General features: G+C 40.1%; 1 protein-coding gene across 3 annotated transcripts in view; it reads right to left on the bottom strand.

The window, feature by feature from the left end:
* Positions 1-12,035, bottom strand: part of Bmpr1b (bone morphogenetic protein receptor type 1B) — a 332,820-nt gene that overhangs the window by 227,286 nt on the left and 93,499 nt on the right. For all 3 annotated transcript variants that reach the window (NM_001024259.3, XM_039102481.2, XM_039102480.2), the window contains 1 exon segment: positions 11,780-11,847. The gene's annotated coding sequence lies outside the window, so the exon portion shown is untranslated.

The raw sequence follows: 12,035 nt of genomic DNA on the forward strand, positions 1-12,035 counted from the left end.
TGAATATCCCAACAGGAAAACTCAGACAAGAAAATACTAGTACAGGAAAACCATCAACTATTCAACCAGATTAGTTGTGAAATGAATAAAAAGGTTTGGGAGCATGCACGGGTTTAAGAAGATACAACGTGCTCCTGTGAGTACCTCTGCTCTAACAGGAACTAGAGTCCTTCACATTAGGGAAAGGCCCTTGCAGAAGGAACCATTTACAAGTGCTTTATTTAGGTGAGATCCTGAAAGCGGGCAGGGCCGGGAGGGGGTGGCAGTGGTCAGGACAGAATTCCTGTCCTTCTGAGAGCAACCTCTACAGACCATCCTCTATCTCTCTCTACTATGTGAGTCTGCAGGGATAGGGTGACCATCTACAAACTACGCAAAGGTAGCCCTCACCACAACCCATCCTGATCTTCGCCTTCCAGCTCCCAGACTGTGAGAAAATATTTTTTATTCTCTCACTACTCTCTTGCTCTTGCTCTCTTGCTCTTACCCTCATCCCCTTTTGTCCCCTCTCTCCCCAATCCCCTCCCCCTTATCTCCATGTGCTCATAGCCAACCTCTACTCTACTCCTCTACTCCTCTCCTTCTATACACACTCTCTCTTTCTCTGACCTACTACCCTCTTAACTCCCCTCTCCATGCCCTGAATAAACCTTAATCTATACTATTCTGTCCTGTAGCTGATCCCTCAGGGGGAAGGGATGCCTCAGCATGGACCTGCTGAGGTATCCCCTTCCCGCACACCTCCACAGCTCCACAGAACATATTCCCCCTCTCCTTAACCCTTTCATAAACACAACATCATATATTTTACTATAGCAACCCCAGACAAATAATACAACTTCTCCAATTCTTGCCTTTACCTTGCTATAAGAATCAGTCAAGATGATAATTTGGCCGTGTGTGTGTGTGTGTGTGTGTGTGTGTGTGTGTGTGTGTGTGTGTGTGTGTGTACCATAAATGTATTTATGATAGAGTTAGAGGATTAGAAGTAGTTGACATATATTCATTCTTCAACTGCCAGTCACTGACAAAAAAAAAAAATACAAAGGAGAAAGAGAAAAAAAACCACCACAATTATTTTAACAAGTAACTCAGAAGTGCACTTTGAGGTAGGGGCTACCTCATTAGCAATAAGTGCAGACAGGCAGACATTCCACCACACAAAACCTCTTTCATCAGCATCAGAAAGAGAATGCTTCCTGCATGTGTCCCTTCTCGGGCCCAGGCCTCTAACACACTTCTTGTTATATGCCATTAGCTCTGTGCCAAGACTTAGTACATTTCATAATAAATCCCTTGACCACATTAACTGTAGGCTTGGCAAACTTGGAAAGGCTCTATTCAAGCAAGCAGAAAACAAGCCACGAACGTATCCCACAGCAAAATGCACTTGCTAGATGCCAATACACAACACATTTCAACAGTTTGCCTCGCCCTCCTCCATTCGTCCCTCCCTGCTCCCCGTGAGGTGGAGAAGGAGACAGAAAAATACAACCTGGCTGTGAGTGGGTGTGATTAAGGAGCGCACAAGAACAAACAAAACAAGACCCTTGGCTTACTTCTCCCGCTAGGCTTCATCTTGCTACTAGTTCATTCTCTGGCTCTAACCTCCAGACACCATTCCCTCACCCCCACCCACAACCTAAAGTCACTTCACAGATGAGAGGCAGCAGCGTTTACCCTCATTTAAACAGTAACCATCTGTTGCTGGCAGGAGGACTATGGCTCCTTCTCAGGTTTCCAGCTTTGGAACACGAAGGCTGTGGTGCATTATGGTGACTGTGTGGGAAACCATCTCGGCACAGAATTAATGAGCGCTTCCTCTTTTCATGCCACAGCAAAGAATCCAACCTTCTCTTTGTTTCAGTGATCATGGTTAGTGAAAATAATCAGAACAATAGCCCTGTTGGGGGGTAAGGGGAGTGGCTTTATGTCGCCCAAAACTCAGTTTCAATCTCCCTTTATTTGGCTACTTCTTTATCTGGGAGACACTTTGAGAAAGTACAAGATCATTAACTTTGGAGATCTTAGATTATGATATACTGACCTAGATAGAGGATATTTTTAATGGCAAGTAAATTAAGTTAAATTTAAGAGGGATGAGGAACATATATTTATTAAAATCCTACTAAGTTTCTTTTGCATAGTACATTTTCAACTGTGCTATATCCAGTGAAGATGCCTTAGGCTTTTTCCTTCAGAAGCTCCCATTCAGGAGACTTCCGGTACTGGCATACCTGAAAGATTAATATTATACAACTTCTCCAAAGATCTATATGTAATTAGAAAAGGAAAGAAAAGGCCTCCTAAAAGCTAAATTCTGAAGAGCTATTCCCCTCTGAAAAAAAAAAAAAAAAGAGGAAAAAAGTAAAAAAAAAAAAATCTAAAGAGGTTTAGGGGCAAGAGTACAGTTCAGTGAGTGAAGACACAGTAAGGACCCAACACCTAACTTTGATCCCCAAAAGTCAGAAAGGAGGAAGGAGAGAACTAACTCTACACAATTATCCCCTGGCTTCCACACGCACACTGCTGCATCCATGTTTGCAGACATGGTCACGTGTGCTCAGGCTCTCAAGCAAATGAAAAAAAATATATGAAAACTACTCCTATTTCAGGTTGTACAGGTACAACGTTTTAAAGGCTTTAATACTAACAAAACATCCTGTATTTTCGGTTTAAGAAGCAATTGTTCTCTCGGAATACGGTTTCCTTTTAATAGGGCAGACCATTATTGCCTGTCAAGATAAAAATCCAGTAAGATAATTTAGTCCCATGTAAATAGACTTACAAGAAAATATTTGGAGTCAGGACAATCCTAGGACATTTTGGTCACTGGGCTCCATGATTTATGGGTACAAGCAAATATTTACAGATCGCCTTCCTCCTCTCCCCTCCCACCTCTTGCCAGCTTCAGGCTCTTGCTATGCCACATCTCTGAGCTCCCGTCTCCTCTCTGTAACACGATTAGTAACAGCGAGAACATAGGGCAAACAGTATCTGGCACACAGAAAGGCTTAGAAGAGCAAGAGCTCTTGCTCTTGTCCTGAACAGCCATGGAGTGCGGTGGCCTCGTTTGTGTCTGTTCACTGTACAATAGTTTCCCTTACTTTCCTCTTGCCTCTCGTCTGACTTTTTTAGGTGGGATATTTCATTCTACCTTTGAATCATGGCATATTCATTTATTTTTTTAAATACTCTCCCTCAGTCCCTTAACTGAATGAAGTTTCTCCAGCCATCAGGTGAATTTAGCTCACAATTGGGTGGACTCCTCAAAAACAGCCCCAACATGCACCAGACTCTTGCCTGCTAAACGCTGCTTTCTCAGGCCTTAAACTGGGCGTTTGGCTTGAATACTGCATCCTGCTTTCCCCAGAGAATGATGGGCCCAGATTTGTTCTGTAGCTGCCTTGCCTCACAGATAGGTAAATAGGATCCTATTCTCTGTTTTGCCTTCAAAGATGGCTTGATCATAAACTAGATTGTCCTTGAGGATTGTTAAAATGGGCTAAATACGTAAGTTGATAGCAGCAGACTAATTTTTCATGCAAAATGTGGGGTTTATTTTTCTGCTTCTAGGGTGTATGTGGGGGTTGCAGTTTCAAATACTACCTCTATAATTGTTTTTCTTTCTTCAGAGTCAAACAACACAAATATTAGTCATTCATCCCTCTTTTTAGTTTGTGACTTATTATCTGTCTGTAATTTGTGATGTGCACAGGTCCCTGTTTCCTTGATGCCGCTTAGTTTGAATCTATTCCTCCTGTGTCCACCATAAATCTTCATTGACAAAATGATTTCATATTTTTCTTTCATTAATTTACTGAAGTCTGGATATGATTTTTTTTTCACCCTTTCCATTTTTCCCCTCTGAATCCTCATTTAAATATTAAGTTTCTGATTAAAGAGGGCTTTTCCCATCCTTAAGTGTTTGAGTATATTTAATTTTGTTTAGAGTGTAAACACTGTTTTTTTTTCCTACTTTCTGACTGCTTTTCAAGGTAGGATATTATTTTCATTAATTTGTATAAAACATCACAACTATATTATAATGACTAGCTCTATGAGGTGCTACACTTGCTGTTCAGTTTGTGATGTTGGAAGTTCAACCAAATGTATAGTTTAAAGGCCCACATTTCTGTCCATCTAGGGAATGTCAAAAGGGTAGTGGGCGTTCAGGTCTACTGCTTAGCTGCAAGAAAACTTGTGGCTGCCCTTAGTTTTACAGAATCTTAAAATTAGCTCCACCCTTTTCTCCTTCGCCATCTGTCAGTCAGGTCTCTGATACTCTCCCAAATATCTTAGCTAATTCACTTAGCAGAGGGGAAAGTCTGGGGTTTACAGTTGAGAGGTTTTCCCCCTGTGACCTGGAGACTCGATTGCTTTTGGATGGGGAAATTCATTTGTAAACTATGTAGAGAACAAGCATTCCACACCTCCTGGCACTCAAAAAGCAGAAAGTAGAGAGAAGGAGAGGGTAGGGTCCCACAGTTCCCTTTTTAGGACAGTACCCAAGACCTAAGACCTCCCACTAGGCCCTGCTTCTCCACATACCCCCAATCTGGGCAGGAAGACTTTAACTCATGGGCTGTTAGAGAACATTCTGGATTAACACCATGCAAGTGCCAGGAATTCTCTTTGCCTTCCTTCTCTCTCTCTGTGTCCCCTCATGGGAAGTCATCTTGAAGGCTAGTAGAGAAAACTGTTGATCTGGTTTAACCACACCTTGGAATCTTTCCTCCTAGTCTGATCTCTGTCTCCCCAGTTTCCTTCCCAGGGTTTTCTGAGTTTGGCACCCATAACCTGTGCTGGGATTGCTACATTGCTTCCTTGTGTTCTTGCCTGTCTCTCCTCCCCACCCTTTCTCCTGTCTGTGTTCTTCAGCTATAACACTCTTGTCAGGATGGGAGGGCATAAAGGGATCAAGAGTATTGTAATAATGGTATTCTGGTTCTCTCATGATGGTAAGAGAGGTTTTATACTAAATTTTATTCAATGTGATTTTCTATTATACCATTTTCGGTACAAATGCGGCAACAAGCATTATCTATGTGGAAAGTACGCACTTAATTTTTGAAAATGATATTCAAGACTTTGGGTGCTCAACAATGGAATTGTACAATATGGCGCCAAGTTGTTACCTCCACCAGCTGTGGTTCAAATCCTCAGCTGACTGACACTGGTGAATCAATGAAAAAGACAACCCTGTTCAAATGTCCTGTAAGCTTCATTTGTTAACTTTTACTTTCTAATTCAATTAATTTTAACTTTATTTTAAAAATTTTAAACTAGGCTTTGAAGCACATAAAACATAGAAATTTTTGTATACCTTAGAATATTTAAATATCTCTCCCAGTTGTAGTGACCTTTTTTTCAATTCTATAGAAATGTTTTTTTCACCTTTGACAGACAGGTCAGTAATTGTTTTTTCTTTTTTCTTTTAACCACTTGAGGATGTACATTTTGGGCACTGAACTTGTGAGCATCCTATAACAGTGACTTTTCTTTATTCAGTGTAGCAATCTTTGTCTTTGAAATGAATGCCCACAACGTTAATGTCTATCGCAATCCTAGGTATAATTACAGCCATTTACAATGCCTTGATTGGTGCTCTTTTTCCTAACCTTTACTTAGGTTCCTCTGTCGGGGAAGAATCATTGTTTCCTTATAACCTTTCAGCCTGAGAGCATTTCCAGAGTTGTGTCACAAAAGCTCACTCAGTACAAATTTCTCTGACTTTTCTTCCTGGACTACTCATTTTTTTACATTTGGCCTCTAAGCATTTCCCTTGGTATCTTTTCAGCTCAGTAATACATTTAAAATTATACTTAGTATTAATTTGACCTTTTACTTTATATGCTTTCAATCCCAGGAAACATTTTTACAACTCATTCTACATAAGGTCAGAAAAAAAAAAAAAAAAATATATATATATATATATATATATATATATATAGAGAGAGAGAGAGAGAGGGAGGGAGAGAGGGAGGGAGGGAGGGAGGAGAGAGGAGAGAGAGGAAAGAGAAAACAATTCCTCCAAATGCTATGAAACAGTCAGGCTCTTTCCCAAGTTATAAATGTTATCTCTATTTAAAAACAAACATACACCACCTTCCCTCACTATGATCCTTAAAGCAATTCAGACTAGAAGTGTATTCAACTTCTCCAATCCCCAACAACTAGTACTTAGGAGTTGTTGGCAATGAAGAACTAGTTCAATGCTTTGGAACATCAATAATTATGACTTTCAAAATAAAATATTATCTTCAATTTGATGGTTCTATTGAGTTCGTTTAGAGACCAAATGGAAAAAGCCACAACAGCTAGATGTCATCTCAGTTCCCAGCTGGGGCCACTCAAGCATGCTCAGTGAGGTACAGGCTGCTGACTCTGCTCACCTGTACCAGGTCCTCTTAGATGACGGTTGGTCTGCTGTCTGGTGGCTCCTCTGTTAAAGCTGACCTCAAATGGATGGACATGACTGCTCCACCTGGACGTTCAGGCTACCCTGGCCTTGTTCTCTCATGGCAGTGACAGCATTTCAGAAGGAAACAGAAGCAGTGGACTCTTTGTGGGCCTAGAAACAGGCACACCATCACTTCCACCAGCCTACTGGCTCAAAGTAAATCACAAATGCAACGTGCATTCAGCACCCTAATAGAGACACAAGGACCACTGCAAAAAGTTGAGATCAAAGGCCAGAAAGTTTTATCAATGGGCTAATACCCATGTATGAAACTTACATTTGCAGTATTGTAGCCATTGCAGTCATTGTCTTGAAAATTCTGTAACACCCAAGTAAGATGAGGTACAATTTCTCCAACTGAAGGAGATGCTACAACTAAATAGCTTGGAGTCAACGTCTTAACCAAGCTAAAAACACTTAGTAGTTAGCCTTGGGCTCTGCCCAAGGGTAACTTAGTCTAGCAAGGTCTTCATTGCAAATGCATCCAATGTGTTTACATTGTCTTTAGCCATACAACAGTGAGCACAGATATGTATTCCTTAGGCTACAACGTGAGTGAAATTAGTCTCTACTTTAAAACAACTCCAGCTAATTCCTATTATCTTCCCCTAACCTCCACATTCCAGCAGTGTGATGAATTAAAAGTTTGCAAATTTAAGTTTCCAACCACTAAATTTGAGAGGCAATCAAAACTTTGTTATAATCATGACAATGAGACAAAAATATTTTATACAGAAAAAAAATCAATGTAAACATATATCCTATATTCTGCACTTTACATTTTTCTGTATTTTATGTATATTGATGACGCCTAACCAAAGACTTTACATCTACCTTCCATCTAATTTTCCAGCTACATAATATGGTTATGAAATATAAAAAGATCACCTTCAATATAAGAAATGTCTACCCACAATGTGACTATATAATTATATTACATCTCATAACAACATATATTAAATAATATATTCATTAATACATGCGTTATTGAGATATATTACCTTTGGATAAAAATAAATGCATTAGTAAATTTTTAAGTTACTCATTAGTAATTTTGCATGGGTGATCTTAAATTCTTTGCGAAAAGGGGAACAATGTAAGCAACAGATAAATGAGAATTATGCCAATGAGTAAGAGGTCCTTGGGTAATGAGTTATAGAAGAAGCAATGATTGACAGCAGAGACAGAAACTAAGAGATGAAATCACCTGGAGCATCGGTGTGGTGGGTGCAAAACACTGCTGCATCATGTTTTAATACACTCCCTGGGGATGCAGACAAAGTCAGAGTCCAGAAAGAAAATTCACACACACACACACACACACACACACACACACACACACACACAAATATGGCATAAGATCTCACAGCCTACAGCTTCCCTCTCCCAAAAAAAAAAGCTGCCTTCGATGCATAATCACTTTTTAAAACAAGGAGCTGTGGTTTGAAGTCAGGCCAAGGACCTACCCTCACCCACAGATCTTTCAGTGACTCTGTAGTATTTCACAAAAAAGGGAAGAGTAAGAAAACAGCAGCACACTGCACATTGAGGACATCCTAAACTACAAGATTACCCACAGACCATGGAGGGGCAGCCCCACTCTATTCATAAGTCTACCCAGAGAAAGTTCTGATCTTAGCTGTAAGTTTCTCTGAAAGTATACTATGCGTTTGCACTGGCCACCAAAAATGCACAGAAAATAATATTGGCAATCCTAATGTAATACTTATCACCATGATATCTAGTGAATGTTCTTTAGAAAACCAATTATTTTTACCTTTGTCTCAAGCCCATAGAGGAGATCTAATGAATCTCATGTGAAAGTTTATACATAGTTGTGCTACCTTGGTTTTCTGTTGTCGTGATACAAATGATGACTCAAAACTACTACTAGGGAGGTAAATATTCATTTTAGCTTATAGGAGCTTAAAGGAGCGCTGCTTACTGACTCTGGCTCTCTGATCACATAGCATTGTATATAGCCTAGGGCCATTGTGTAGGGTTGGAACCGCCCACAGTGGGCTAGGTCCTCCAGCTCCAATCGTTAATCAAGACAATTCCTCATAGACATGGCCAAAGGGTAATCAGATGTGGACAATTCCCCAATTAATCTCCCTCAAATGACTTCAAGCTGTATCAAGTTGATAGGCATAGCTAAGACAACAATGTAGCTTTTTAAAATGTCCTGAGTCTGCAGTACAAAACAAGCTCCCACCTCTACCGTACCTATTCTAGGCCGAGTGTCCTGGACCAGGTATACAAAATCCTGACAACATTCTCAGTTCCCTAATCTATAAAATCAGGACTATGACATAGCTCCCCTGTAGAGCTTTCAAGAAGATTGACAAAACAGTATGTTGAGTGTTTAGTACAGCACCTGACAAGAGGGCAGATAAAAGCAACAATAGTGACAAGCATGGAAAGGACCAGCAGGGCAATTTGCCAGCTAAGTATTCACACTGTCTTCACTCCTATTGCCAATTCTCTGATGAAGAAGGTAACTTTTTTTGTTTAAGGACAAGGCAGGCATATATCTGATTCCATATGGAAACCTAAAATATATTTGATGAAAGAACAGTTAGTACATCCTAAAGTTAAAAGGAGATACAGAATACTACCATGTTTCCATACACATGCTATTTAAAATATCTTCCTTTATGGAAAAAGGAGACAAAGCCATTTTGAAATCTAACTCATGGAAAAAATATTATTTCTCCAAATCGTCCTTGTGGAGAATATAGTGGAAGACAGCGAGGCAGGGGCCTGTTTTCAGACCGGTATCCAAACTTGAACATCCATTAAATCCACTACACGGCTTCTTGGCAATGGAACTTGGAGCCTAGCCACAGTCTAGAGAAGGAAATATACTTTTCAAAGCCTCACAATTTCACTCAGATGAACAGCCAGGCTTAAGCTGCTGACTTATCCTTTAGAGTAAGACATCTATTTTCTTCCCACTTACTTAAACCACATCATATATCAGCCTGTTTTACAGATATTGCCTTTAGAGTTGAACTCTCCTGAAGCCAGAATTCAAGGTATCAACCATAGTCACATTTCACTCCTGAAGTAAGAGTCAAAAATTTTCCTAGACCTGGGACATTGCTCCCTTCTGTTCTCATTACCAAATTCTCATGTGGTTCTTCCCAATCAAAAGTCCTTGAATCACTAGAGGGAGATTCTGCTGTCTCTAGGTTTGCTACAGTTATTTTAATTCTTTGTTTCAGAGGCAAATTGTTAGGCCTTGAGTTTACACACCAGAGATGAGTTTGAACATATTCTGATATTCTGATAGCTCTTGAATAAATGAAAGGAATATGATGTACAATTAAATTTAGAAGTATATTTCCTGCTGGGAAAATTCGGTCTGCGCAAACAAGAAATGTACATATATGTAAACAGAACTTACATGTTTCTCTAAAAGTCCAAGTACACTGACACAATTATATTTATTGTTTTGTGACATCATCTAGCAAGATAATTGTCTTCCAGTTACATTCATGTCTCTCAGGCACTGGATGAAGACCATAAGCAGTAAATCTGCAGTCTATTACACTTAGAACAATAAGTTGAACTTGTGTGCTGGCAACTTTTCATCACCTTGACATAGGCTAGACTCATTTGGGAAGAGGGAACGTCAATTGAGAAAATGCTCCATCAGCTGAACCTGTGGGCGAGCCTATGCTACCTTTTTCTTAATTGGTGATTGAGGTAAGAGAGTCCAACCCATGGTGGCTGGGGCCACCCCTAGGCTGGTGGGCCAAAGTGTGTGAGGAAAGCAAACTAAACACAGAATAAGAGCAAACCAGTCACTGGCATTCGTCCAGGACCACTGACTGCATTTGTCCTTGCCTTAGTGTCCACCCTGAATTCTCTGAGTAAGGTACCACAAAAACTAGACTTTCCTCCCCTTCACGTTGATTTTGGTCATGATGTTTGATCAGCAATAGAGACTCTAACTGGGACCATCCTGACAGCAAGAGTAGCTACAACACCATCACACTTTATATTTAAAACGACCTTTTCGCCATTTAATACAGACTTGCCCATGTGTGCAAAGGCTTTGAAATATACTTACAGCTAGGTATGGCTGGGCAATCCAAAAGGTTGACCTAAGTCTGTAATAATGGAAAAATTTGATTCCAGATCATCTGACCCATCATCAGATGGACATAATCACTGAGTAACAGAGAGGGAATCAGTATTATTCATTTACTTTTAAGACGATTTGCATGCACCCAGTGTTTTCCATAGTGCTTTCCATTGAGAACTTTTATATTTAAGGAACCTTTTAAATGCGCTACTCTGCAGAAGTGTGGGACACTGGCAAATGGCATAGGAATGGCTCACACAGTTCACATGCCAGCTCTTACTTCCTTATACTTTAGCCGAATCTCCTAACTTCCCTGTACCACGGGCTCTACATCTGCAAAAGAAGCTAGGAGCAGCAACCACTCCCTAGAGTGTTAGGAATAGTGAGTGGCATGATAGACCCAGAAACAAATTATGCAACTATTAACTGTAATTACCACCAAGATATTAACCAGGGCTTTTAAAATCCAGAAGAAATTACAAGGAAACTTGGACTAGACCTGAAGATATAATGTGGAAGTTCTATGCTTTTAAGGAAATATAAAAATATAGGACTGACAGCCAAAAAGCTGGTCGTTTTAGTTCCATAAGGACGTCATGCAAAGTGGTAACAGGCTCAAAGCTGTAAAAGATAAACTGAGAACCACGTGGCGGGAAACTCACACCATGAGGACGTATCTGAATCTAAGTGCAAATGTTTAGAAGGCATACCAGGAGTAAAAACAAAACCAGCAAAGTCAGTCCAACAAAATTTGTGAAGTCCATTTTCTGAGTATCCTTGTAAAGTCAATAAGGCCACTGGAACCATTAACCCTAAAAGGGCGATGGAATAAGTTTTCTTGAAAGAAGAATTATGTAACCTAGTTTGTACTAACCTGAAAAAAAAATGTTAACGTAGGGAAGTCGTCAATAGAAGGAAAGGTTATCACTGAGAGTGTAAATGTTTGAGGTGCAGGCTAAGTGTGTCAGCCAACATTGCAAGGGGAAGAAAAGAGCTTCTTGCTCCTTGCAGGACAAGTCCACCTCCACTGTGTCGTGCTGATTTATGCCAGTCTCGCTTATCTTGTGTACTTTTGGTGATAATTAGAGGGACAATCACACATTCCAGTCATTGTGTAAATTATATCGTTCTCTTGATTTCAGAAGACCATAAAGTCAATGTCAAAGGGTAATAATGCCACCTATCAAGTGTCCCGAACTCTTTAATAATTACCACAGCCTTACCTTTCTCAGCAAGGCATGGAATGGGCTTCACTTCCTCGTCACACGTAACGAGTACCTTGAACTCCAACCTGTCAACAGAGGATTAAAAAATTGAGTTTCTATTTGTTTTAATCTGTTGACTTGAAGAGTCATTTACCAATTTGTCTGCAGCACGCACAGAAAAACAGACACACACCATATACCTGGCCCTCCGCACCCCTTCTGTATAAGAGAGAATACTTTACCAACACAACACAACATAGCAGACACCGCAGCA

Source organism: Rattus norvegicus, chromosome 2, assembly GCF_036323735.1.
Source record: "Rattus norvegicus strain BN/NHsdMcwi chromosome 2, GRCr8, whole genome shotgun sequence".
NCBI lineage: Eukaryota > Metazoa > Chordata > Mammalia > Rodentia > Muridae > Rattus > Rattus norvegicus.